Source organism: Mus caroli, unplaced genomic scaffold (assembly GCF_978045245.1).
Source record: "Mus caroli unplaced genomic scaffold, Mus_caroli_1 scaffold_3, whole genome shotgun sequence".
Lineage (NCBI taxonomy): Eukaryota > Metazoa > Chordata > Mammalia > Rodentia > Muridae > Mus > Mus caroli.
The window spans coordinates 114,776,680-114,804,071 of record NW_028227258.1 but is presented as its reverse complement, the minus strand read 5'-3'; the positions used below and the strand labels follow the sequence as shown (position 1 = coordinate 114,804,071).

Genomic DNA, 27,392 nt, shown 5'->3' with positions numbered 1-27,392 from the left:
CAAACTTTTGTTTATGTAATATATTCTAGTACTTCAGCCAATTAACATTACTGAGTTTTGCAAGGATACCCGCAGCATTTAAATTCAGCTTCAATAGGAATAGGGCCACAGCTCTATTAATAAGTCAGCCTCTGTGATGTCATTACTAGTAGGTAATTCATACTTGTAACACTTCCCATTAATCAAAAATTCCTATCTCTGATAATTTTCTTTAGACATTATTTTAAACAGAGCAACTTAAACTTCATATATGCTACAAACTTCATATGTCTTATATTTTTGTTTTGTTTTGCTTATGTTTTTGTGTTTTTAAATAAAGAAAATTATATACTGAAGAATCTTTCTGGTTGTTTTTTTTTTATCATGGAAATAGACACAATATCTGGATAGTACACATCATCAAATATTTTAATAGAGTATGTTTTTAAATGTGGAAAATGCTGAATACATTAGCAGTGTTTCAAAGCAATTATCTGAAGAATTATAGCAACCAAAGCAATCCATTGTGTAATCACCCTGAAATTCAGAGCTGATTTGTATGGAGGGATGACATCAGATCCCAGCTGAGGAAATGAAGACAGAGAAGGAGGTACTGATAAAGCATCAACATATTACAGTGTAATTTTCTTAAATAATGAGACTTTCATCAACCTCATTAAAATTATAATCATTTGGTTAGTATTGAACAGTATTGCCTGTATCCATGACAAGGACCAGAGGGCAAATTATATGTTACCTTTCATAATAATTAGTCAGGAAAAAATCTAAACTGGTATATATACTGCCATGCACAGTGGGATTGGTAAAAAAACATCATCTAAATAAAAAAAATAATTATTGCCAAGATATCAAGGGAATGAGGGAGATATTCATGTGGCCCATCCATGATCGTTGAAGAAGTAATCTTAAATTCAACGAAAATCAAAAGATTGGAGCATATTTATTTATATTAACTAAAAATGTCTATCATCACAATATCTTTTACTTATTCTACTTGACTTATTAATAAAAGTATTCTGTTTTGTTGTAAATATATTTAAACTAATTGGACAAAGGAACATAATTAGACAATAGTTACTTGTGGTTTCTATAATCAAATTTGTCTAAAAATTTAAAACTGACAAAATTTTAAGGATGTTAAAAATTTTATTCATAAAGTACATAGTGTTAGATAATCTATTTGGACTATTTGTCTAGTCAATCTATAGTTCATCATAAGTTTTAGGTTTTTTCCTCACTATCACCATGGTTACATTGAACTGAATATTATTCACTTCTAGATCATGGCTACTTACACACAAACCTAAATGTCAATGATGCATTTTTAAATATAGTTCAAATTTTTATCATATATTTTCTTCATTTAACAAACTATGCCTTTCTAGACAGTTCTAAATGGACAGTGGGAAGCAATATGAAATACCACATCAGGTCTATCTGAGTCATGATCATAAAAATATCAACTCTCATTTCCTTTCAAATAACAGAAACGAATGCATAAAAACGAAGATAATTCAAAACATCTAATATTTTCTTCTTAAACATTCATTATCATTAACTATTCCTCTTTACATTAAAATTAATTCAATAGAATGCCAATATGATGTTTTCAATATTTTATTACTCTTTCCCTCCCCCTGATTGCTTCTTCCTTTGAAGATAAAAGAGGCATTTTAATTAGGATGCAATGGGAATAAATTTGGAATTAGCATATGATGTTATTCAATAAAAGCAGCTTTAATTATAACCTTTTCCTGTTTATCTCACAGATTCAGGGGGAAACATCACAGGCAAAATAAGTGTTCTTTTAAATATTACATTTAATTATATAATGCCTAAGACTTCATTTTGATGTGGCAATGCCTCTGATGTTTTAATAAAAACCATAAGTTTTCTAGACAAGAAGAAATTCACAAAAATTTAGGAATACTCATTGTCTTACTTGAGAGGATGTGTCTCTACTGTAACATAGACAAGCTGTTCTATTTTATAAAATTCCTAAAATTAGTAAATGTTTCAGCTATGCACTTTGACAAACTAAAACTCATGATCTAGATGATCATGAATCCCATAAAATATAATTGAGTCTGTTTACCTAAGAACTTAAAGTAGTCTTTGATGATTGTCTGAGCATTCAGATTTAGAACATCTTTTTCACAATTATCATTCAAAGAGAAATAAAGTGAAATCAAGTGTTTCTAATAATTTTAGAAGAACTCGAAATTTTCTTCACAATTTTAGGAGAATTATTTGCATTTACTCTGTGACATTATTTTTATTAGTATATATACTAATAAAATAATACTAAAAACTTTTATAATACTAATTTATAATACTAAAATTTATAATACTAAAAACATATATATATATCCTATTATACTAAATATATACTATATATACTTGAAAATAATTTATTTTGTATGGAAAACTACTCTGAACTGTATTCGTATTTTCATTTCCAAGCCTCTGTAAGCATCTAGAGTCTTATCTTCAATTTAATTCTTCTTTATATTGGTCTCTAAAAATTTTTATGATTGTTCTTTTGTGTTTTACCATTGTTAGTGCATCTTGTAAATTACTTAAACAGTACTTGTAGAGGGAAATGTTTGTCCATGAAAAATTAAAGTGTTCATTTCAGGGTATTGAGAGATGGCACAGTGATTCAGAGCATTTCTCTGATCTTCCAGAGGATTCTGGATTTTCATCATTGTCCAGGACACATATGGCATCTCACAACTCTATGAAATGCTAGTTCCAGGGGATCTATTGCTCTCTTCTGACCTTTATTGATTTTGCAAGAACATGGTGTTCATTTACATATTCAGTCCCAGCATTTGCACACATAGAAATATTTTAAACACATTTAAAATTTGTGATTTCATAGTTACATACTTTCTGAAAATATTGGAACAACTGTTTCATGGATGCAAATACAATAATATAAATTTAAATCCATGAAGCAATATATATGCCTCACCATTCTATTGAACTAATCTATGAATCTTGAGTGGTTTCCATTTCATGCATTGTATGATTAGATCTTAGGAAGTTACTCTTGACACAAAACGTTGTGGTCTCTAGGGACTCTGGTTTGGTAATTGATTAGTATGGTAGCTGAAAGGTCACAAGCCTTGAATAAAAATAGTAAAAGAAACAAATCTAATATTAAGAGAAGAGTATTGGAAGTAAAGAAAAGAATTAAAGTTTTAGGAAAAGCTTTCATAAGAAATCTCTATGTCCTTGCAGAGATTCAGGAATACATATTCTATAGACACAAAACTTAAAACTAATAACCTTTATTTATATCTACTTAAGACCTACTTCTCCACTATACTCAACCTGTTTACAAACCAAATATTATATAATGTAAGTTACACATACTTATGTATATATACATATATGACCTTTCAATAGATAATAGATATATCAATTAATATAAAAATGATAGACATAAAGATAGATAATACACAGAAATACAGATAGGATAGGGAGACAATTTTGATAGAGGTGTGGCCATATTACAATGATGTCCAGAAGTGAATAGAATACATTTTTAGTTATGCTCTGTTAACATGCCTACAAACACTTAAGATTTAATTTGTAAAACAGAAGTTTACAGCATTGTGGGAGAAATTGTACTAAGTAACCGTTTTGATTACGCTTTCATTTTGCCAGAGGTTAGCTAGAGTTCCATCACTGTAATGTAATATCTGGGTTCTCACTTTATCAAAGGAGTACTTAGCTCCTAGCTCTGAGCTATTTCATATGAGAGAGAGAGAGAGAGAGAGAGAGAGAGAGAGAGAGAGAGAGAGAGAGAGAGAGAGAGAGACAGAGAGACAGAGAGAGACAGAGAGAGACAGAGAGAGACAGAGACAGAGAGAGACAGAGAGAGACAGAGACAGAGAGAGACAGAGAGACAGAGAGAGACAGAGACAGAGACAGAGACAGAGAGACAGAGACAGAGACAGAGAGAAAAAGACCTAATGTTTGAGTCTTCTGTATAAGTACTAGATGGGGTGGAAGACAGTGCAAAACATAATCAACTGCTCACTTCAAGGCCAGGAAGGGGAGAATGGATGGTTTACAGTCATACATTTCTCTTCAAGGATGTGCCACAATAACTTAAGGACATCTTATGAAGATTCACCTCCAAAAAGCTCAGAGAACCTAAGCATTGCACCACTAAGGGAACTTAGGTGGCACTCAGTCCCTCAATTAAGGTACTCAGGCAGTCTAAGATACTTCATAGAAAGAATGAGAATGAGAAAAATTTCATGAGAAAATATGACCTAAATTTCAGTGAAACATAACTTCAACCAACTTCTTGAACATTCATAACATCAATTTTTTACATTCCTGTTAACCAATAATATGTAAGAACTTTGTAGCATAGTGATGTATTACCTAATATTTATCTTAAAACAATCATAGCCAGAAAAATAAGGCCTCTGGTAAACATGAAACAGTTATCATATAAGAATGTGAATCAACTGTTTTGATGAGGCTATGCTCTGCCTAATTTACTTCACTGATGTTAAGTTTGAATGTACAAAGCAATGATGTTCTAAGTATTTCGCAGGTTTCTGATTTCTAACTCATTTTATGTTAAATCTTTATAACAAAATGGCAGTATCTACCATGCTTTAAGTTGTGGTTTACTTAAGTAAGTCTTAGAAACTTTACTGATGCTCCAGAGGGCTGGTGATCTATCAGAGATCATTAAAGCTCAGCAGACTCTTGCTTGAGCAGATAGAAGATGTGCATCACATTGTTCTTGGTATTTGAGACTATTTCTTTTTTTTAATTGGGTATTTATTTAATCTACATTTCCAATGCTATCCCAAAAGTCCCCCACACGTTCTCCCACCCACTGCCCCATTCACCCACTCCCAATTCTTGACCTTGTTGTTCCCCTGTACTGAGGCATATAAAGTTTGCATGAACAATGGGCCTCTCTTTCCACTGATGGCTGACTAGGCCATTTTTTGATTCATATGCAGGTAGATGTAGAGAGCCGTGCAGCGAGCAATCGCTGTGGAGAACCGTGCCACGAGCAATCGCCATTATAAGATGGCGCTGGCTTCTGCTGTGCCTAACTAGTAAACAATCCTTGTACGCAGGTGTGAGAGTGAACTCACTCCTAGTCACTGCCCATTCTTGGGGCATAGTAATGGGGTGATGGGTGAGCAACGAATCAGGAGCTGTCACGCCACATCAGGTGCTGAAACGTCATGCTGCGGGCTCTATAAGCGACTCCATTTTCTGGGGTCGGGGTCTTCCTGAGAAGTAAGCAATAAAGCTTTGCCTCAGAAGATTCTGGTTGTCCTGAGTGTGTTTCTGCCGGCGGGAACAAAAGCTCAGGTGTCACTCTACATCACCCCAGGTTGTAGAGTGTTTGGTAGTTCTAGAGATCCTTGAAAATTTTCCGGGACCGCTCAATATTGTATCTGATTCCTTATATGTGGTCAATGCAGTTAATATGCTTGAAGTTGCTGGCTTAATTAGACCATCTAGCAAGCTTGCTCACATTTTTCAGCAAATTCAGTCAGCCTTGTTACATAGAAGACATCTTGTGTATATTATTCATGTCAGGGCTCATTCTGGCCTTCCTGGCCCCATGTCTCATGGAAATGACTTGGCAGACAAAGCCACTAGAATCATGGCTGCTGCTCTGTCCTCGCAGGCAGAGGCTGCAAGGGGGTTTCATAAACGCTTCCACGTGACGGCTGAAAAATTACATCGCCATTTCACCTTAACCAGGAAAGAAGCTCATGACATTGTCACCCAATGTCAAAACTGTTGTCAATTTCTGCCTGAGTAGAAATTCTGCCTCATGTAGGGGTAAACCCCCGAGGCATCAGGCCATTACAGGTCTGGCAAATGGATGTCACTCATATTTCCTCCTTTGGAAGCAATCAATATTTACATGTTTCCATTGACACCTGCTCTGGTGTTATGTTTGCTACACCTTTAACAGGTGAGAAAGCCTCTCATGGTATACAGCACTGTTTAGAAGCGTGGAGTGCTTGGGGCAAGCCCACAATTCTTAAAACTGATAATGGGCCAGCATACACCTCTACTAAATTTCAGCAATTTTGTCATCAAATGGATGTTACTCACTTGACTGTCCTTCCTTATAATCCTCAAGGACAAGGCATTGTGGAACGTGCCCATCCTACACACAAGTCTTAGCTTATAAAACAAAAAGGGGGAGTTGATGGGACTCTGCCCTCAGTGCCAAGAGTAGCTGTATCTATGGCACTCTTTACACTTAATTTTTTGAATCTTGACGAGCAAGGTCACTCTGCAGCTGATCAACATAGCTCAGACCCTGATAGACCAATAGAAATGGTCAAATGGAAGGATGTCTAACTGGTCTGTTGAAAGGCCCGGATCCTATTTTGATAAGATCCAGGGGAGCTGTTTGTGTTTTTCCACAGAGTGAAGACAACCCATTTTGGTTGCCAGAATGACTCACCCGCAAGATAGTAATCAAGGATAGTGCAGAAGATGTTAACCTCCCAAGGACTCCTCCTGATTCTGATAATGCTGAACTTGTCTCAGGTTCCTAGTATGAGGGGCAAACAGAGATGGGCCATTCTCTCGACTTTCCCTAAACCAATGCCATTTCGCCATGATGCTATAGTTTTTCCAAAATTCTTTACTACTAATAAAACATTAGATTTACCATATCTACCCTATGATCCCACCCGAGCACCATTAGGAGAAAATCGCTCTTTATTAGAACAGGGTTCTTTATGTTTTCAAATTAATGGACCAGGAAAATGTATTAACCTCACAGCCTGAGCTTTGGGGAGGTTTAATGAGCACCGAGGAGGTTGGGTGAGCACAACCCAAGATACTTCCAACGCAGATATAACCTTTACAAATCGGACCTTCTGGCAGGAGGCAATTTGGGTTAATGGTACATTTCTACCATCTAACTTTTCAGACGAAGAACGTCCCCACCAACCAAAAATAGCCCCTCATTGTAGCTTTCAAGATGAAGGGCTGATCCTGCCTTGGTCTGATTGTCAATCCTCCATCACTCGTTGGGCAGATCAGAGTAAAACCTTTTCCTTTTCTCCCAACATGACAGATGACCCAGAGAAGGAATTTGTTATGAAAAAGGGACTTTTCATACAGGACTTTAGAATGCATCCCTTTCACAAGTGGGTGCTTTGTGGAGTCAATGGCAGTTGTACAGAACTCAATCCTTTGATCTTTATCCAGGGAGGAGCAGTTGGAAAGGCTTCTTTTACTGGCATCTCAAGATTTGCTCAGTATTGGGGAACACATGATGCCTCCCAGGACTCTTATGGATATACTAATAACAGTTTAGAGATCACTGGGTTCAATAAAACTTTGGTAAACCAGATTAATTATCCATCTACACCAGTCTGTGTTTACCCCCATTTCCTGTTTATTCTTTCAAATGATTCATTTGAAGTCTGTTCCAATGATTCTTGTTGGATTTCTCAATGTTGGGATGTAACAAAGAACACCCATGCCATGGTGGCACGGATCCCACGTTGGATCCCTGTTCTGGTGGAAACACCCTCCACCTTATCTCTGTTTCGACAACAAAGAGATTTTGGCATTACTGCTGCTGTGATCATAGCAATTTCAGCCAGTGCAGCTGCTGCTACAGCTGCAGGGTATGCTATGGCTAGTACGGTTCAATCAGGCACAAAATTAAATCAGCTTTCAGCAGATCTGGCTGATGCCATCACTGTCTAAAATTCTGCTAGTACCAAGTTAAAGGGAGGGCTGATGATTTTGAATCAGCGCCTTGACCTGGCGGAGGAACAGATAGGCATTCTATACCAGATTGCCCAGTTGGGTTGTGAAAGAAAACTGGAGGCTCTGTGTATTAGCAGTGTACAATATGAAAATTTTACTTATGCAGCTAATCTGTCTAGACAGCTTTCCTTGTATCTTGCAGGAAATTGGTCTGAGGGATTCGATGAGACTCTTGAGGCCCTGAGGGTGGCCGTTTTAAAGATCAACTCAACGCGAGTGAACCTGTCATTGACAGAGGGCCTCTCCTCCTGGATTTCATCTGCATTTTCTTATTTTAAGGAATGGTTGGGGGTGGGTTTATTTGGTGTTGCCACCTGCTGTGGACTTGTGTTCATGCTCTGGTTGGTTTGCAAGCTCAGAACCCAACAAACAAATGACAAGTTTATGATAGCTCAAGCACTTGCTGCCATTGAGCATGGGGCATCCCCCGAAATCTGGCTATTTATGCTCAAGAATTAGTTGACATTGGTGGCTGGCCTCTTTTGTAGAGTTTGCCCTAGGTCATTTAGTAGTTACTGTCACATAGCACTGTGGTATCCAGGGACGGGCAACTTTCCTCATGCACAGATCAACCTAAGACACAGGGCCCGGTGGCAATAGGGTTACCCTATGACAGGAAAGGCTGTGACATTGGAGGAACGACCTAAGACAGGAGCCACAGCGGATGGGCATAATTACACAGACCTAGTCCAGCCTCAATTTAATAAAATAAAAAGGGGGAGATGTGGAGAGCCGTGCCGAGAGCAATCGCCATTATAAGATGGCGCTGGCCTCTGCTGTGCCTAACTAGTAAACAAGGCTTGTATGCAGGTGCGAGAGTGAACTCACTCCTAGTCACTGCCCATTCTTGGGGCGTAGTAATGGGGTGATGGGCAAGCAACGAATCAGGAGCTGTCACGCCACATCAGGTGCTGAAACGTCATGCTGGGGGCTCTATAAGCGACTCCATTTTCTGGGTCGGGGTCTTCCTGAGAAGTAAGCAATAAAGCTTTGCTGCAGAAGATTCCGGTTGTCCTGAGTGTGTTTCTGCCGGCGGGAACAAAAGCTTGGGATAGCTAGAGACACAAGCTTCAGGGGGGTAATGGTTAGTTCATATTGTTGTTCCACCTATAGGATTGCAGATCCCTTTAGCTCCTTGGGTACTTTCTCTAGCTCCTCCATTGGGGGCCCTTGGGGGATAAATTTCCCTTTGGTCCAACTCAAGTTCATTTTGATACCTGGCATTGCTGAAGGAACACCCAGATGAACACAGACAGAGCTGAGGACTGTATCAGAGAAACTTGTTATAGCACAAAGACAACAGACTAATCATGAGATTGTGACATCTAGATAACTGAGCAAGGTAGAGGGTGGAAGAAGGAAGAAGGAGGAAGAGAGAGGAAGAAGGAGTGAGAGGGAGGGAAAGGGAGTAAAAGAGAAAGAGAAGAGAGAAAGAGAGGAAGTAGAAATGGGAAAATGCATTACCTAGGACATTCTATATAGAAATTCAATAAGATATATTTTTAAAAGTCTTAAGAAACCCAGTAAGATATATATTTTTAATAATCTTCATGAATAACTTGCCAGGGTAGTTGGGGAAGAGTTTGATATTTTTTTCCTATATCAATTGATTTTGAAAATCTAGAAGGGATGGTGCTCCACTTTGTCTGTCTGTCTGTCTGTCTGACTGTCTGTCTGTCTGTCTCTCTCTCTGTCTGTCTTTGTCTGTGTGTATGTTTCTTCCTAATGCTCAGGTGTCACACATTGTAACAAATGACATGAAAATCAACTTGCAGAAACAAGGAAGAATGACCAAAGCCTAGAAACTTAACAAATCATCAAACTGAATCTTAAGACACTGATACACAAATTAATTTATAACAGTTCAGAATAACCATCATAACAGATGGTCAGTGAGTTCCCTAAAATGGTGAGTAGGTATATACACAAAATAAAGTTTCACTGTCAAAGTGGAAAATCCTAGAAAAGAAAGGGAATTTGGTAACTGAAAAATTCCCTAGAATAATGCCAAAATGAGGATACACAAATAATATTTAGTGCAGATAGAGACAGGCCATTTTATACACTCCAAGAAGCACCATGAAAAGAAAAATAGGAGAAAGTATGAAATCCTATCTTCTATGATAACCTGAATGAAGACAGTGTACTCATGACAGGCATGATCAGTATGATGGGTGTGATGGGTATGTTTTGTGTGATAGATTTGATGGGAATGCTGTATGTTATGGGTGTGTTGTGTGAGATGCATTTGTTGGGTGTGATAGGTGTAATGGGTCTGATGGGTGTGATGTGTATGAGAGGTGTGATAAGTGAGAAGGCAGGTGGGAGGTGTATAAAGGGTGTAAGGGCTGTAATAGGTGTGATGGATATGCTGTGTGTGATGGGTGTGATAAGCATCTAAAGACAACAAGAGGCAAGAATGCAAAACTTATTATTTAAAGGAACTATGAGTGTAAAATTGTCAGTTATGTGAAAATAGTTATGATTCTAATTAAATAACATTATAACTCAAGATAGAATAATTTTAATAAATTCACATACATAGTTATTATGGACAATTAGGCAAACGTTAAGGTCAGATCATTGAAGTAGAAAGAGAAAGGCAATTTCTAGGTTTGTTTGCATAGGTATCTTTATTAGAATATATCAGTAGGTTTCTCTGAAAAGGTGTTATAGGTAAAGAAGAAGTAGATAATATTCTCAACTAAGAAAGCAAAGCAACAGGAAACTCTACAAGATCTGAGCATTATTACTGTGTAAACCTGTAATAAACATAAATTGATTGACACGTCCCAAGAAGGACAAAAATTAAGGGTGCTGAACTGTACTAAAGTGACATAGAAAAAAATTGACAAAAGAAGCCCTTCAAGTTGAAATTTCAAGGTTCTTAAAAGCAGTAGAAAGGTGTACTATAAAATAGTTCTTCTAGTGGGAAATATACAGTGAAATAACTGTTATGAAATTGTAACAGTGGTGTATAAATCACCTATCATTTAGAATTCAAAATACTAAATAATAAAGATATATGAAATATCTTCATGAAAACACAGTATAAAGGGAAATTATGTGCAGTATCAGTGACACAAACAATATGTTATCACAGTAAAATTGAGAATGTGGGATTTGATTTAGATTACCAGCTTAAAAGAAATAGTTACAAATATAAGATTAAAAAGACTTCTCAAGCATGAGATACTAAAAATGTATACAGCAATGATACAGTGAACTAAACAAGATAGAAAGGCAGCAGAAGCAGAAGGACTCTAAATAAATAAGAAATTTTCAGATGTAACATGAAGGGTCTACATCAAAATAGACAAATAATAAAAATAAATAATCTGTAAAAATGTGTACTTTGTGCCTCATTTGCTGTAGTTGAGAATATTTGCTATTTTGACTTAGTGTGTGATTTAAAGATTAAAGCCAAAGCAGAAGAATTATCTCAGCAGTCATCTGCTGCTCTTGCAGAGAACATGAGTTCATTACCCAGCACCTACATGTCATCTCATAGACTTCACTAACTCCAGCCCCAGGAGATGTAATCTCCATGCTGACATTTGTAAACACCAGGTTCACATATAGTGCACACATATACTTCCAGGCAAAATTTTCATACATGATATAGAAATGCAAGAAAGAAAAGGAGTAAAAAATAATGCCAAAATCTGAGCTTTGCAGGCTCTCTCTCTCTCTCTCTCTCTCTCTCTCTCTCTCTCTCTCTCTCTCTCTCTCTCTCTCTCTTTCTCTCTCTCTCTCTCTCACCTTACACACACACACACACACACACACACACACACACACACAGAAATCTAGGATTGTGAATCAAAGGGAAAGCATATACGCTGTATGTGGCATCCTAGGAGATCTTTAAGTTTATTTTTTAAGTGGAAATTTGACAGTTGTCCCCTTTTCTAATAAACAGAGTTGTGAGATATTACTGTACCTCTCCAGATGTTTCACAGATGGCAAGATCTAGAAACATGTTTTGTGTTCCCTACTGTAATTCTCTAGAATCTGCAAACATTTTCCAGCCTTCATTTTTACAATGGGAAAGTTTATAATGAGGATGAAAGTGACAAATTGGATGACACTAGTGACAAATTCTGTTTGTGTACCTCATGAAATAGTTCCTCACTTTTCTGGTATCAACACACTGACTTGTGTTATTTGGAAATCTTTTTAAATTGGAAGCTAAAGCATGTTGCTTGAATTAGTTTCAGAATCAATTATGATTTTGTCATTTATGGAACTATGGTATGAAAGTTCCTGATCACCTTTGGAAATCATCGTTGGGGTTTCATAGAGCCAAAAGTGGGATGAGTGGCAGTTAGGTTACTACACTGCTTCTCCTGAGAACTGTGGGCATTATTACCAGGAGCGCCTCATTGTAATAAAATGATTCTATTTCCTGAATATTGTTCAAAGTTTTAATAACTTAAATGAATTAACCAGCTTCCAAAGGTCACTTTTCCAATAAATGGCAAATAAAAAAAGGTTAATAAAATGATTCACAGACATTTATTGTTACCTACAAGGGTTATTCTGTCTGACATCTATATGTGCATAATTATAGCCAAGCTGTAAAAAGATACAAAAAAGCTTTTCCTTTTTTTCCCAGTCAGCAGAGCAAAGATTACATCTAATGTGCCATTTTCACATATTTGAGAGCAAACTCTTATAAAATGTGCAGCTTATCTGGTGGGAAAGTGCTATGACTGGCGGTAGAATTTTTTGTGGGGGTTAGTTTTCATATAGACATCTGAAAGAGAATCAAAGCTTTAGAGTGATATTCATTTATTGTGAAAATGGGTTTAGCTAAGGTTCAGGATAATATATTAAAACAGAAAACCACTTTCAAAGAAGAAAAGAAAAATTAAATGAATACCAGCATGACTCTTATCAGAGATTAAATACAATATAAAGTCTAATATTAAAATAAAAGACACAGAAAATAATATATCACTTGCTTTATTGTTCCATGTGTTATCATCCGGATATTTGAATTAGGAATGAGGTCAGCTACATTGAATATAATGGGTGGAAATTTAGTAAAACTTTGAATTTTAAATTTTATTAAATTTTAAATTAGAAATTTTCATAATTTACAACGCGGTGTTTTTTGAGTAACATGGTTTTATTAACTCTTTGAGACTGTCATACGACATATCATGATGATATGTAGAGCCCATACCTTCCTCGAGTCCTTCCTACCAGCCCTACGTTGTCCTGCACACTACTCTTTTTTTTTAAATTTTTAATATATTTTATTATGTATTTTCCTCAATTACATTTCAAATGCTATCCCCAAAATCCCCCAAACACCCCCACCACTTCCCTACATACCAATTTCCATTCTTTTGGCCCTGGCATTCCCCTGTATTGGGGCATATAAAGTTTGCAAGTCCAATGGGCCTCTCTTTCCAGTGATGGCCAACTAGGCCATTTTTCGATACATATGCAGCTAGAGACAAGAGCTCCGGGGTACTGGCTAGTTCATCATGTTATTCCCCCTATAGGGTTGCATATCCCTTTAACTCCTTGGGTACTTTCTCTAGCTTCTCCATTGGGAGCACTGTGATCCATCCGATAGCTGACTGTGAGCACCCACTTTTGTGTTTGCTAGGCCCCGGCATAGTAGTACTATGTCCAATTTTCTGAGGAACCATCAGATTGATTTCCAGAGTGGTTGTAGAAGCTTGCAATCCCACCAACAATGGAGGAGTTTTCCTCTTTCTCCACATCCTCGCCAGCATCTGCTGTCACCTGAATTTTTGATCTTAGCCATTCTGAGTGGTGTGAGGTGGAATCTCAGGGTTGTTTTGATTTGCATTTCCCTGATGATTAAGGATGTTGAACATTTTTTCAGGTGCTTCTCTGCCATTCAGTATTCCTCAGGTGAGAATTCTTTGTTCAGTTCTGAGCCCCATTTTTTAATGGGGTTATTTGATGTTCTGGAGTCCACCTTCTTGAGTTCTTTATATATATTGGAAATTAGTCCCTTATCTGATTTAGGATAGGTAAAGATCCTTTCCCAAACTGTTGGTGGTTTTTTTGTCTTATTGATGGTGTCTTTTGCCTTGCAGAAGCTTTGCAGTTTCATGAGGTCCCACTTTTCAATTCTCCATCTTACAGCACAAACCTTTGCTCTTCTATTCAGGAATTTTTCCCCTGTGCCCATATCTTCAAGGCTTTTCCCCACTTTCTCCTCTATAAGTTTCAGTGTCTCTGGTTTTATGTGAAGTTCCTTGATCCACTTAGATTTGACCTTAATACAAGGAGATAGGAATGGATCAATTCACATTCTTCTACATGATAACAACTAGTTGTGCCAGCACTATTTGTTGAAAATGCTGTCTTTCTTCCACTGGATGGTTTTAGCTCCCTTGTCGAAGATCAAGTGACCATAGGTTTGTGGGTTCATTTCTGGGTCTTCAATTCTATTCCATTGATCTACTTGTCTGTCACTATACCAGTACCATGCAGTTTTTATCACAATTGCTCTGTAGTAAAGCTTTAGGTCCGGCATGGTGATTCCACCAGAGGTTCTTTTATCCTTGAGAAGAATTTTTGCTATCCTAGGTTTTTTTATTCCAGATGAATTTGCAGATTGCACTTTCTAATTCGTTGAAGAATTGAGTTGGAATTTTGATGGGGATTGCATTGAATCTGTAGATTGCTTTTAGCAAGATAGCCATTTTTACAATGTTGATTCTGCCAAGCCATGAGCATGGGAGATCTTTCCATCTTCTGAGATCTTCTATAATTTCTTTCTTCAGAGACTTGAAGTTTTTATTATACAGATCTTTCACCTCCTTAGTTAGAGTCATGCCAATATATTTTATATTATTTGTGACTATTGAGAAGGGTGTTGTTTCCCTAATTTCTTTTTCAGCCTGTTTATTCTTTGTGTAGAGAAAGGCCATTGATTTGTTTGAGTTAATTTTATATCCAGCTACTTCAACGAAGCTGTTTATCAGGTTTAGGAGTTCTCTGGTGGAATTTTTAGGGTCACTTATATATACTATCATAACATCTGCAAAAAGTGATATTTTGACTTCATCTTTTCCAATTTGTATCCCCTTGATTTCCTTTTGCTGTCGAATTGCTCTGTCTAGGACTTCAAGTACAATGTTGAATAGGTATGGAGAAAGTGGACAGCCTTGTCTAGTCCCTGATTTTAGAGGGATTGCTTCAAGCTTCTCACCATTTACTTTGATGTTGGCTACTGGTTTGCTGTAGATTGTTTTTATCATGTTTAGGTATGGGCCTTGAATTCCGGATCTTTCCAAGACTTTTATCATGAATGGGTGTTGGATCTTGTCAAATGCTTTTTCCGCATCTAATGAGATGATCATGTGGTTTTTGTCTTTGAGTTTGTTTATATACTGGATTATGTTGATGGATTTCCTTATATTGAACCATCCCTGCATCCCTGGGATGAAACCTACTTGGTCAGGATGGATGATTGTTTTGATATGTTCTTGGATTCGGTTAGCAAGAACTTTATTGAGGACTTTTGCATCAATATTCATAAGGGATATTGGTCTGAAGTTTTCTATCTTTATTGGGTCTTTTTGTGGTTTAGGTATCAGAGTAATTGTGGCTTCATAGAATGAGCTGGGTAGAGTACCTTCTGTTTCTATTTTGTTGAATAGTTTGTGAAGAACTGGGATTAGATCTTCTTTGAAGGTCTGATAGATCTCTGCACTAAATCCATCTTTTCCTGGGGTTTTTTTGGTTGGGAAACTATTAATGACTGCTTCTATTTCTTAGGGGGATATAGGGCTGTTTAGATCATTAACCTGATCTTGATTCAACTTTGGTACCTGGTATCTGTCTAGAAACTTCTCCATTTCATCCAGGTTCTCCAGTTTTGTTGAGTATAGCCTTTTGTAGAAGGATCTGATGGTGTTTTGGATGTCTTCAGGATCTGTTGTTATGTCTCCTTTTTCATTTCTGATTTTGTTAATTAGAATGCTTTCCCTGTGCCCTCTAATGAGTCTGGCTAAGGGTTTATCTATCTTGTTGATTTTCTCAAAGAACCAGCTCCTTGATTGGTTGATTCTTTGAATAGTTTTTCTTGTTTCCACTTGGTTGATTTCGCCCCTGAGTTTGAATATTTCCTGCCATCTACTCCTCTTGGGTGAATTTGCTTCCTTTTGTTCTAGTGCTTTTAGGTGTGTTGTCAAGCTGCTAATGTGTGCTCTCTCTAGTTTCTTTCTAGAGGCACTCAGAGCTATGAGTTTTCCTCTTAGAAATTCTTTCATTGAGTCCCATAAATTTGGGTATCTTGTGGCTTCATTTTCATTGAACTCTAAAAAGTGCTTAATTTCTTTCTTTATTCCTTCCTTGACCAAAGTATCATTGAGAAGAATGTTGTTCAGTTTCCACATGAATGTTGGCTTTCTATTATTTATTTTGTTATTGAAGATCAGCCTTAATCCATGGTGATCTGATAGGATGCATGGGACAATTTCAATATTTTTGTATCTGTTGAGGCCTGTTTTGTGACCAATTATGTGGTCAATTTTGGAGAAGATACCATGAGGTGCTGAGAAGAAGGTATATCCTTTTGTTTTAGGATAGAATGTTCTGTAGATATCTGCCAGATCCATTTGATTCATAACTTCTGTTAGTTTCACTGTGTCCCTGTTTAGTTTCTGTTTCCATGATCTGTCCATTGGTGAAAGTGGTGTGTTGAAGTCTCCCACTACTATTGTGTGAGGTGCAATATGTTCTTTGAGCTTTACTAAAGTTTCTTTAATGAATGTGGCTGCTTTTGTATTTGGAGCATAGATATTCAGAATTGATAGTTCCTCTTGGAGGATTTTACCTTTGATCATTATAAAGTGCCCCTCCCTGTCTTTTTTGATGACTTTGGGTTGGAAGTCAATCTTATCAGATATTAGAATGGCTACTCCAGCTTGTTTCTTCATACCATTTGCTTGGAAAATTGTCTTCCAGCCTTTCATTCTGAGGTAGTGTCTATCTTTTTCTCTGAGATGAGTTTCCTGTAAGCAGCAAAAAGTTGGGTCTTGTTTGTGTAGCCAGTTTTTTAGTCTGTGTCTTTTTATTGGGGAGTTGAGTCCATTGATATTAAGAGATATTAAGGAAAAGTAATTGTTGCTTCCTGTTATTTTTATTGTTAAAGTTGGCATTCTGATCTTGTGGCTGTCTTCTTTTAGGTTTGTTGAGAGATTACCTTCTCGTTTTTTCTAGGGTGTGGTTCCCGTCCTTGTATTGTTTTTTTTTTTTTTTTTTTTTATGTTATTATCCTTTGAAGGGCTGGATTCATGGAGAGATAATGTGTGTATTTGGTTTTGTCGTGGAATACTTTGGTTTCTCCATCTATGTTAATTGAGAGTTTGGCTGGGTATAGTAGCCTGGGCTGGAATTTGTGTTCTTTTAGTGTCTGTATAACATCTGTCCAGGATCTTCTGGCTTTCATAGTCTCTGGTGAAAAATCTGGTGTAATTCTGATAGGCTTGCCTTTATATGTTACTTGGCCTTGATGTCCTCTACCATCATCTTGAGATATGCTTTTAAATCCAGGTCTAGCTTTTCAGGTGTGTTGGGGTGCCCTGGACTTGGCGAAGTGGGAGTGCTGGGTTCTGATGATGGTGAGTGGTCTTGGTTTCTGTTAGTAAGATTCTTATGTTTACCTTTCGCCATCTGGTAATCTCTGGAGTTGTTTTAGTTGTCTCTGTTTAGAGATTGTTCTTCTGGTGATTCTGATTACAGTCTATCAGCAGACCTGGGAGACAGGCTCTCTCCTCTGAGTTTCAGTGTTTAGAGCACTCTCTGCTGACAAGCTCTCCTCTTACAGGGAAGGTGCACAGATATCTTGTGTTTGGACCTCCTCCTGGCCGAAGAAGAAGGCCCAAAACAGGACCTTTCCCAGATGCTGTGTTTCTTTGGCAGGTCACAGAAGCTGTCAGCTTCTGTGGTGCACACTCTCACCTGTGCAGACTAAGTTCCTAAGTTCGGAGGAGTCCTGGAACCAAGATCCCTGCACACTACTCTTAACTTCATGTCGTTTTCTTTCTTTGCATTTTTCTTTATCACTGTTTTTTTTTTTTTTTTTTTTTTTGAGACTCTCAGTTGTCAGAAAGTAGATGTCTTAGTATTCTGGCTCTTAAAACATTGCCAGCCATGTTCTTTGCTGTTCTCTGATCCTCAGATGTAGGCATTGTATTGTAAGTATTTTAATTTGTGTTGAACAGTAAGATGATGTCTGCATTTTGACTGATTGTGACTTTTTATGATGATTTCTATCTATTACAATAAGAAGTTTCTTTGATAAGGGTTGAGAGCAACACTATTTATGGATAGTTAGAAGGCAGAGATTTTATATGTTAAAGAAAATGGCAGCATTTTTTTTCTAAATTCAATAGCCTTTCACGGTATAGACAATTGGCTAAAGTTACTACATCAATCTTTCCTCCCTCCTAATGAGCAGGAATTCATATCTAGTCAGGTAGAAATGGAACAGCAATGGCTGTATTTTTTTTTTTTTTTAATGTTTAGATCTGCTGGTCGTTGGTGTGGTGTGTAGGATTTACTGCAGCCTAGAACTATACATTGCTTTTCTCCATTGTCAGCTTTCAGAGTTCCTTCAAATATCCTGGAATCTATTTCTCAGAGTAGAGGCTTCAGTCAGTCCCAGCTCAGTTGTACCAAGTCCTGTGTCATTACTAAGTTGTGTCCTCAGAATTAGAATGTAAGGCAAGAGCATTAACCTATACTCTTTCTGGGGTCTGCTATACTTCCCTGACCAGAAACTCAAAAAGTTATCTCCTATTCCTTCCACTGAGATTTTGTTAGTCTATGGGTTGGAGGTAAAAATATTATAACTTCCTATGACTCTGCTGGTGTTAGTCAATCATTGATTGGCCTGAACAAATGACTAAGTATTAAAATGCTTATTAATACCCTGTATTAAGTTGGAAATTAATATTGTGGCAGGTATTCCTTAACCAGGTAGTTCCCCCAAGGATCACTACATAATGCTTTTACAAACAGAATTAAAGTCCTGTTAACCACAACCATATCTGTCAGCACACCACCATCCAAGACAGAAGCTGATAAAGAGTGTAATATGAACAAAGTGAAGGCCAAAGACACCTGAAAAATTATTGCATTAATTCTTACTGCCACTGTAATTGAATAAAATATTAAGAAAATGAGTCCAGAAAAAGCACCCTGCTAGACACAAGGTTTGTAACTATATAGTATCAAATAACCAGTCACCAAATATATATTGTCATAATACTGCAAATTCCAAATGAGCCTTTGTAAATGAATGACATGGAATGGACTGTGCTTAAGATTTTTAGCATCATTAAATGGAAAGAAATTTAAGAGTAAAATTTTCTGAAGAAATCTATGAATCTATGAGGATGTGTGCTAAAAGCATTGCTGTAGGTCTCTGCTTATGCCAATTTCCTCTGTGGACTCTTTTTCCTCGGGCACTTGAGCAGAAGATGGCTGCGATGGTCCTCAGCCTCATCTGTACAAGGTAAGCCGTGGCATGCTATCCTTTTGAAGACTGCAATTTCACAAAGAAAGAAGATGCTGTTAGAGTTGTAGTTCATGTGGTACATTGTCAAGCCCATCCTTACATATTTGTTCTTCAGCTATCATACTCATTTCAGGTTGAGAACCAGAACCCCAGAGCAGATGGGAGTGCCACTACCTAACTGAGTCTGCATTTTTATCATTTGTTGTTTCCTTATGCATCTCTCTGGATTTTACAAATCTATATGAGATGGATATGTGCATAGTACACTCTATCACAACACAACTGGGCAAAAATAAGAGCAGAAAAATCATCTGTCAGTGCATAAAATGTGTTCTTTTGTGACTGGGTTATCTCACTTAAGATGATATCCTCCAGAGACATCCATTTGTCTAAGAATTTCATAATTTCATTGTTTTTAATAGCTGAGTAGTACTCCATTGTGTAAATGTACCACATTTTCTGTATCCATTCCTCTGTTGAGAGATGTCTAGGTTATTTCCAACTTCTTGTTATCATAAGTAAGGCTGCTATGAACATAGTGGAGCATGTGTCCTTTTAACAAGTTGGAGCATCTTCGGGGTATATGCACAGGAGTGGTATTGCTGGATCTTCTGGCAGTACTATGTCCCATTTTCTGAGTAACTGCCAAACTGATTTTGAGAGTGTTTGTAGCAGCTTGGAGTCTGAACAGCAATGGAGGAGAGTTCCTCATTTTCAATATCCTTACCAGCATCTGCTTTCACCTATATTTTTGATCTTAGCCAATCTGACTGGTATGAGGTGGAATCTCAGTGTTGTTTTGATTTGCATTTCCCTGATGTCGAACATTTTTTTTAGGTACTTCTCAGATATTCGGTATTCCTCAGTTAAGCATTCTTGGTTTATGTCTGTACCCCATTTTTAATAGGGTTATTTGGTTTTCTGGAATCCATATACTTGAGTTCTTTATATATACTGGATATTAGCTCTGTATTGGATTGAGGATTGGTAAAGATATTATCTCAGTCTGTTGGTTACCATTTTGCCTTATTAACAGTGTCCTTTGCCTTACAGAACCTTTGCAATTTTATGAGGTCCCATTTGTTGATTCTTGTTCTTACAGCACAAGCCATTGCTGTTCTGATCAGGAATTTTTCCCCTGTGCCCATAGCTTCAAGGCTCTTCCCCACTTTCTCCTCTATAAATTTCAGTGTCTCTGATTTTATGTGGAGTTCCTTGATCCACTTAAACTTGAGATTTGTACAAGGAGATAAGAATGGATCAATGTGCACTCTTCTACATGCTAACTGCCAGTTGAGCCAGCATCATTTGTTAAAAATGCTGCTTTCTTTCCCCTGGATGGTTGTAGCTCCTTTGTGAAAGATCAAAGGACCATAGGAGTATGGGTTTATTTCTGGGTCTTCAATTCTATTCCATTGATCTACCTCTCTGTCATTGTAGTAGTATCATGCAGTTTTTATCACAATTGCTCTGTAGTACAGCTTTAGATCGGAGAAGATGATTCCACCAGAGGTTCATTTATTGTTGAGAATAGTTTTTGCTATCCTAGGTTTTTTTATTAAAGATAAATTTGCAAATTGCCCTTTCTGACTCTGTGAAGAATTGAGTGGGAATTTTGATGGGGATTGCATTGAATCTGTAGATTGCTTTTGGCAAGATAGCCATTTTGACTATGTTAATCCTGCCAATGCAAGAGCATGGATGATCTTTCCAACTTCTGAGATCTTCTTCAATTTCTTTCTTCAGAGATTTGAAGTTCTTATCATACAGATCTTTGACTTCCTTAGTTAGAGTCACACCAAGGTATTTTATTTTATTTGTGACTATTGTGAAGGGTGTTGTTTCCCTAATTTCTCTCTCAGCCTGTTTATCCTTTGTGTAGAGAAAGGTCACTGATTTGTTTGAATTAATTGTATATCCAGCTACTGCACTGAAGCTGTTTATCAGGTTTAGGAGTTCTCTGGTGGAATTTTTAGGGTCACTTATATATACTATCATATCATCTGCAAATAATGATATTGTTACATCTTCCTTTCCAATTTGTATAACTTTGATCTCCTTTTGTTGTCTAATTGCTCTAGCTAGGACTTCAAGTATTACATTGAATAGGTAGGGAGAGAGTGGGCAGCCTTGCCTAGTCCCTGATTTTAGTGGGATTGTTTCAAGTTTCTCTCCATTTAGTTTGATGTTGGCTAATTGTTTGCTGTACATTGCTTTTAATATGTTTCGGTCTGGGACTTGAATTCCTGATATTTCCAAGACTTTTTATCGTGCAGTGGTTTTGGATTTTGTCAAATGCTTCCTCAGCATCTCATAAGATGGACATGTGGTTTCTGTCTTTGAATTTGTTTATATAGTGAATTACATTGATGGATTTCCATATATTGAACCATTCTGCATCCCTGGGATGAAGCCTACTTGAACATAATGATGGATGATCTTTTTGATGTGTTTTTGGATTTGATTTTTTGAGATTTTGATGAGTATTTTTGCATTGATATTCATAAGGGAAATTGGTCTCTGAAAAAAGAAATTAAAGAAGATCTCAGAACATGGAAAGATCTCCCATGCTCATGGATTAGCAGGATCAACATTGTAAAAATGGTTATCTTGCCAAAAGCAATCTACAGATTCAATGCAATCCCCATCAAAATTCAAACTCAATTGTTCAACGAATTAGAAAGAGCAATCTGCAAATTCATCTGGAATAACAAAAAACCTAGGACAGCAAAAACTCTTCTCAAGGATAAAAGAACCTCTGGTGGAATTACCATGCCTGAACTAAAGCTTTACTACAGAGCAATTGTGATAAAAACTTCATGTTACTGGTATAGTGACAGACAAGTAGATCAATGGAATAGAATTGAAGACCCAGAAATGAACCCACACACCTATGGTCACTAGATCTTCGACAAGGGAGCTAAAACCATCCAGTGGAAGAAAGACAGCATTTTCAACAAATGGTGCTGACACAACTGGTTGTTATCATGTAGAAGAATGTGAATCAATCCATTCCTATCTCCTTGTATTAAGGTCAAATCTAAGTGGATCAAGGAACTTCACATAAAACCAGAGACACTGAAACTTATAGAGGAGAAAGTGGGGAAAAGCATTGAAGATATGGGCACAGGGGAAAAATTCCTGAATGGAAGAGCAAAGGTTTGTGCTGTAAGATGGAGAATTGACAAATGGGACCTCATGAAACTGCAAAGCTTCTGCAAGGCAAAAGACACCGTCAATAAGACAAAAAGACCAACAACAGATTGGGAAAAGATCTTTACCTATCCTAAATCAGATAAGGGACTAATATCCAATATATATAAAGAACTCAAGAAGGTGGACTCCAGAAAATCAAATAACCCCATTAAAAATGGGGCTCAGAACTGAACAAAGAATTCTCACCTGAGGAATACCGAATGGCAGAGAAGCACCTCAAAAAATGTCCAACTACCTCAATCATTAGAGAAATGGAAATCAAAACAACCCTGAGATTCCACCTCACACCAGTCAGAATGGCTAAGATCAAAAATTCAGGTGACAGCAGATGTTGGCAAGGATGTGGAGAAAAAGGAACACTCCTCCATTGTTGGTAGGATTGCAAGCTTGTACAACCACTCTGGAATTAAGTCTGGCAGTTCCTTAGAAAATTGGACAGAGAACTACAGGAGGATCTAGCAATACCTCTCCTGGGCATATATCCAGAAGATGTCCCAACAAGAAGGACACATGCTCCACTATGTTCATAGCAGCCTTTTTTATAATAGCCAGAATCTGGAAAGAACCCAGATGCCCCTCAACAGAGGAATGGATACAGAAAATGTGATATATTTACACAGTGGTGTACTACTCAGCTATTAAAAAGAATGAATTTATGAAATTCCTAGCCAAATGGATGGATCTGGAGGGCATCATCCTGAATGAGGTAACACAATCACAAAGGAACATACACAATATGTACTCACAGATAAGTGGATATTAGGCCAAAACTTAGGATACCCAAGATATAAGATACAATTTTCTAAATATATGAAACTCAAGAAGAATGAAGACTGAAGTGTGCACACTATGCCCCTCCTTAGAATTGGAAACAAAATACCCATGGAAGGAGTTACAGAGACAAAGTTTGGAGCTGTGACAGACCATTTAGAGACTGCTATATCTAGGGATCCACCCCATAATCAGCTTCCAAATGCTGACACCATTGCATTCACTAGCAAGATTTTGCTGAAAGGACCCAGATATAGCTGTCTCTTGTGAGACTATGCTGGGGCCTAGCAAACACAGAAGTGAATGCTCACAGTCAGCTAATGGATGGATCACAGGGCTCCCAATGGAGGAGCTACAGAAAGTACCCAAGGAGCTTAAGGGATCTGCAGCCCTATAGGTGGAACAACATTATTCACTAACCAGTACCACGGAGCTCTTGACTCTAGCTTTATACGTATCAAAAGATGGCCTAGTCGGCCATCACTGGAAAGAGAGGCCCATTGGACACACACACTTTATATGCCCCAGTACAGGGGAATGCCAGTGCCAAAAAAATGGGAATGGATGAGTAGGGAAGAGGGGGAGAGGCTATGGGGGACTTTTGGGATAGCATTGGAAATGTAATTGAGGAAAATACGTAATAAAAAATAAATAAATCAGAGCTTCTACACTCCATAACATTTCAAAGTTGACTAAATAACTATTCATACATGTTGAAGTCTTGATTATATAACAGAAACTATACTTGATCAGAAAAAGAACATGGTTCATGACAATCAAAGTAATGATCAAGACAGCTAAAGGCAGTCAGTGGACAGAGAGATACAAAATGCAGATTTTCTAGAAAAGGTGAGCTTTACATATCACACAGTGCAATAATGGATGTGATAAGATCTTATCACAATAGAAAACTTGTCTTCACTTTAGAATTACTGAAACCATGAAAAAAATGGAACTGTAATGTAGTGTGTAGGAGCCCTGTGCTACCATAGTTTCCTCTGTTTTCATTCTTATAAAAGGATAACATCTTAACTCTTGAAGATAACATATAGTCATATACTTAATGTTAATCAGTTAATATCAAGGGAAGTTAATATGCATAGGTATTTAGCATTTTTAAAATCTGCCACGTATTTCCTTTTTTTCTTAATGAATTTTATTAGATATTTTCTTGCTTTACATTTCAACTGCTATCCTGAAAGTCCCCTAAACCCTCTCCCCAGCCTTGCTCCCCCACCCACCCACTTCCTTCTGCTTCCTGGTCCTGGCATTCCCCTCTACTGGGGTATATGATCTTCCCAATACCAAGGGGCTCTCCTCCCAATGATGACCAACTAGGCCATCTTCTGTTACATATGCAGCTAGAGATATGATTTCTGGAGGTACTGGCTATTTCATATTGTTGTTCCTCCTATAGGGCTGCAGACCCCTTCAACTCCTTGGGTACTTTCTCTAACTCCTCCATTGGGGCCCTGTGTTTGATCCAATAGATAACTGTGAATATTCACATCTCTATGTTCCAGGCACTGGCATAGCCTCACAAGAAACAGCTATATCAGGGTCCTCTCATCAAAATCTTTCTGGCAAATGCAACAGTGTCTGGGTTTCATGGCTGTTTCCGAGATGGATCCCTGTGTGAGGCAGTCTCTGGATGGTCCTTCCTTCCATCTATGCTCCAAATTTTGTCTCTGTAACTCCAGCCATGGTTATTTTGTTCCCCATTCTAAGGAGGTATGAAGTATCCATACTTTGGCCTTCCTTCTTCTTGAGTTTTATGTGTTTTACAAATTGTATTTTGGGTATTCTAAGTTTCTGGGCTAATATCTGCTTATCAGGGAGTGCATATAAGTGATTTTTTTTTTTTTTTTGTGATTGGGTTACCTCACTCAGGATGATATCCTCCAGATCCATCCATTTGTATAAGAATTTCATAAATAAATGTTTTAATAGCTGAATAATACTCCATTGTATAAATGTACAGCATTTTCTGTATCCATTTCTCTGTTTTTAGGACATCAGAGTTCTTTCAAGCCTTCTGGCTATTATAATTAAGGCTGCTATGAACATAGTGAAGCATGTGTCCTTATTACCAGTTGGAACATCTTCTGGGTATATGTCCAGGAGAGCTATTGCTGGCTATTCCAGTAGTACTATGCCCAATTTTCTGGGGAATCGCTAGACTGATTTCCAGAGTGGTTATACCAGCTTGAAATTCTACCAGCAAAGGAGGAGTGTTTCTCTTTCTCCACATCCTCGCCAGCATCTACTGTCACCTGGATTTTTGATCTTAGCCATTCTGACTGGTGTGAGGTGAAATCTCAGGGTTGTTTTGATTTGCATTTCTCTGATGACTAAGGATGTTGAACAATATTTTCAGGTGCTTCTCAGCTCAGTATTCCTGAGTTGAGAATTCTTTGTTTGGCTCAGTACCCCATTTTTAATGGGGTTACTTGATTTTCTGGAGTATAGCTTTTTGAGTTCTTTGTATATATTGGATATTGGTTCTCTATCTGATTAGGATTGTTAAAGATCCTTTTCCAATCTGTTGGTGGCCTTTTTGTCTATTGACATTGTCTTTGGCCTTATAGAAGCTTTGCAATTTTACGAGGTGCCATTTGTCAATTCTTGATCTTACAGCATAAGCCATTGCTGTTCTGTTTGGGAATTTTCCTCCTTTGCCCATATCTTTGAGGCTTTTCCCTACTTTCTCTTCTATAAATTTTAGTGACTCTGGTTTTATGTGGAGTTCCTTGATCCACTTAGACTTAAGCTCTCTACAAGGAGATAAGAATGGATCAGTTCACATTCTTTTACATGATAACTGCCACTTGATCCAGCACCATTTGTTGAAAATGCTATCTTTTTCACTGAATGATTTTAGTTCCTTTGTCAAAGATCAAGTGATGATAGGTGTATGAGTTCATTTCTGGGTCTTCAATTCTATTTCATTGATTGACCTATCTGTTCCTGTACAAGTACCAGGCAGTTTTTATCGCATTTGCTCTATAGTACAGCTTGAGGTCAGGCAGGGTGATTCCACCACAGGTTCTTTTATTGTTGAGAATAGTCATTGTTATCCTAGGTTTTTTGTTTTTTGTTTTTTTTTTTTTTGTTATTCAAGATGAATTTTCAGATTGCACTACTAACACGGTGAAAAATTGATTTGGAATGTTGATGGGGATTTTATTGAATCTGTACATTGCTTTGGGCAAGATAGCCATTTTGACTATAATAATCCTGCCAATACATGAGCATGGGAGATTGTTCCATCTTCTGAGATTTTCTTCTAGTTCTTTCTTCAGAGACTTGAAGTTCTTATCATAAAGATCTTTCAGTTCCTTAGTTAGAGTCACACCAAGGTATTTTGTATTATTTGTGACTATTAAGAAGGGTGTTGTTTCCTTAATTTCTTTCTCAGTCTGTTTATCCTGTATGTACAGAAAGGCCACTGATTGGTTTAAGTTAAATATTTTGTATTCAGCTACTGCATTGAAGTTGATTATCAGGTTTAGTAGTTCTCTGGTGGGATTTTTAGGGTCACTGATATATACTATCATACCGTCTGCAAATAGTGATATTTTTATTTCTTTCTTTGCAATTTGTATCCCCTTGACCTCCTTTTGTTGTCTAATTGTTCTGGCTAGGACTTCAAAAACTATATTGAATAGTTAGGTAGAGTGTGGGCAGCCTTGTCTAGTCCATGATATTAGTGGGATTGCTTCAAGTTTCTCTTCATTTAGTTCGATGTTGGCTACTGGTTTGCTGTATATTGCTTTTATTATGTTTAGGTATAGGCCTTGAATTCCTGACCTTTCCAAGTCTCATGAATGGGTGTTGGATTTTCTCAAATGCTTTCTCAGCATCTAACAAGATGATCATGTAGTTTTTGTCCTTGAGTTTGTTTATATGTAATTGAGGAAAATATGTAATAAAAATATTTAAAAAAAAAAAAAGAAAGTGGATGCCCTCCCTTGCATTTGGAACATAGAAGTTCAGAATGGAGAGTTCATCCTGATAAATTTTGACTTTGATGAGTATGAAGAGTCCCTCCTTCTCTTTTTTGATAACTTTAGGTTGAAAG

General features: G+C 37.3%; 1 pseudogene; it reads right to left on the bottom strand.

Annotated features, from left to right (window-relative positions):
* Positions 1-27,392, bottom strand: part of LOC147005648 (large ribosomal subunit protein uL10 pseudogene) — a 73,038-nt pseudogene that overhangs the window by 8,463 nt on the left and 37,183 nt on the right.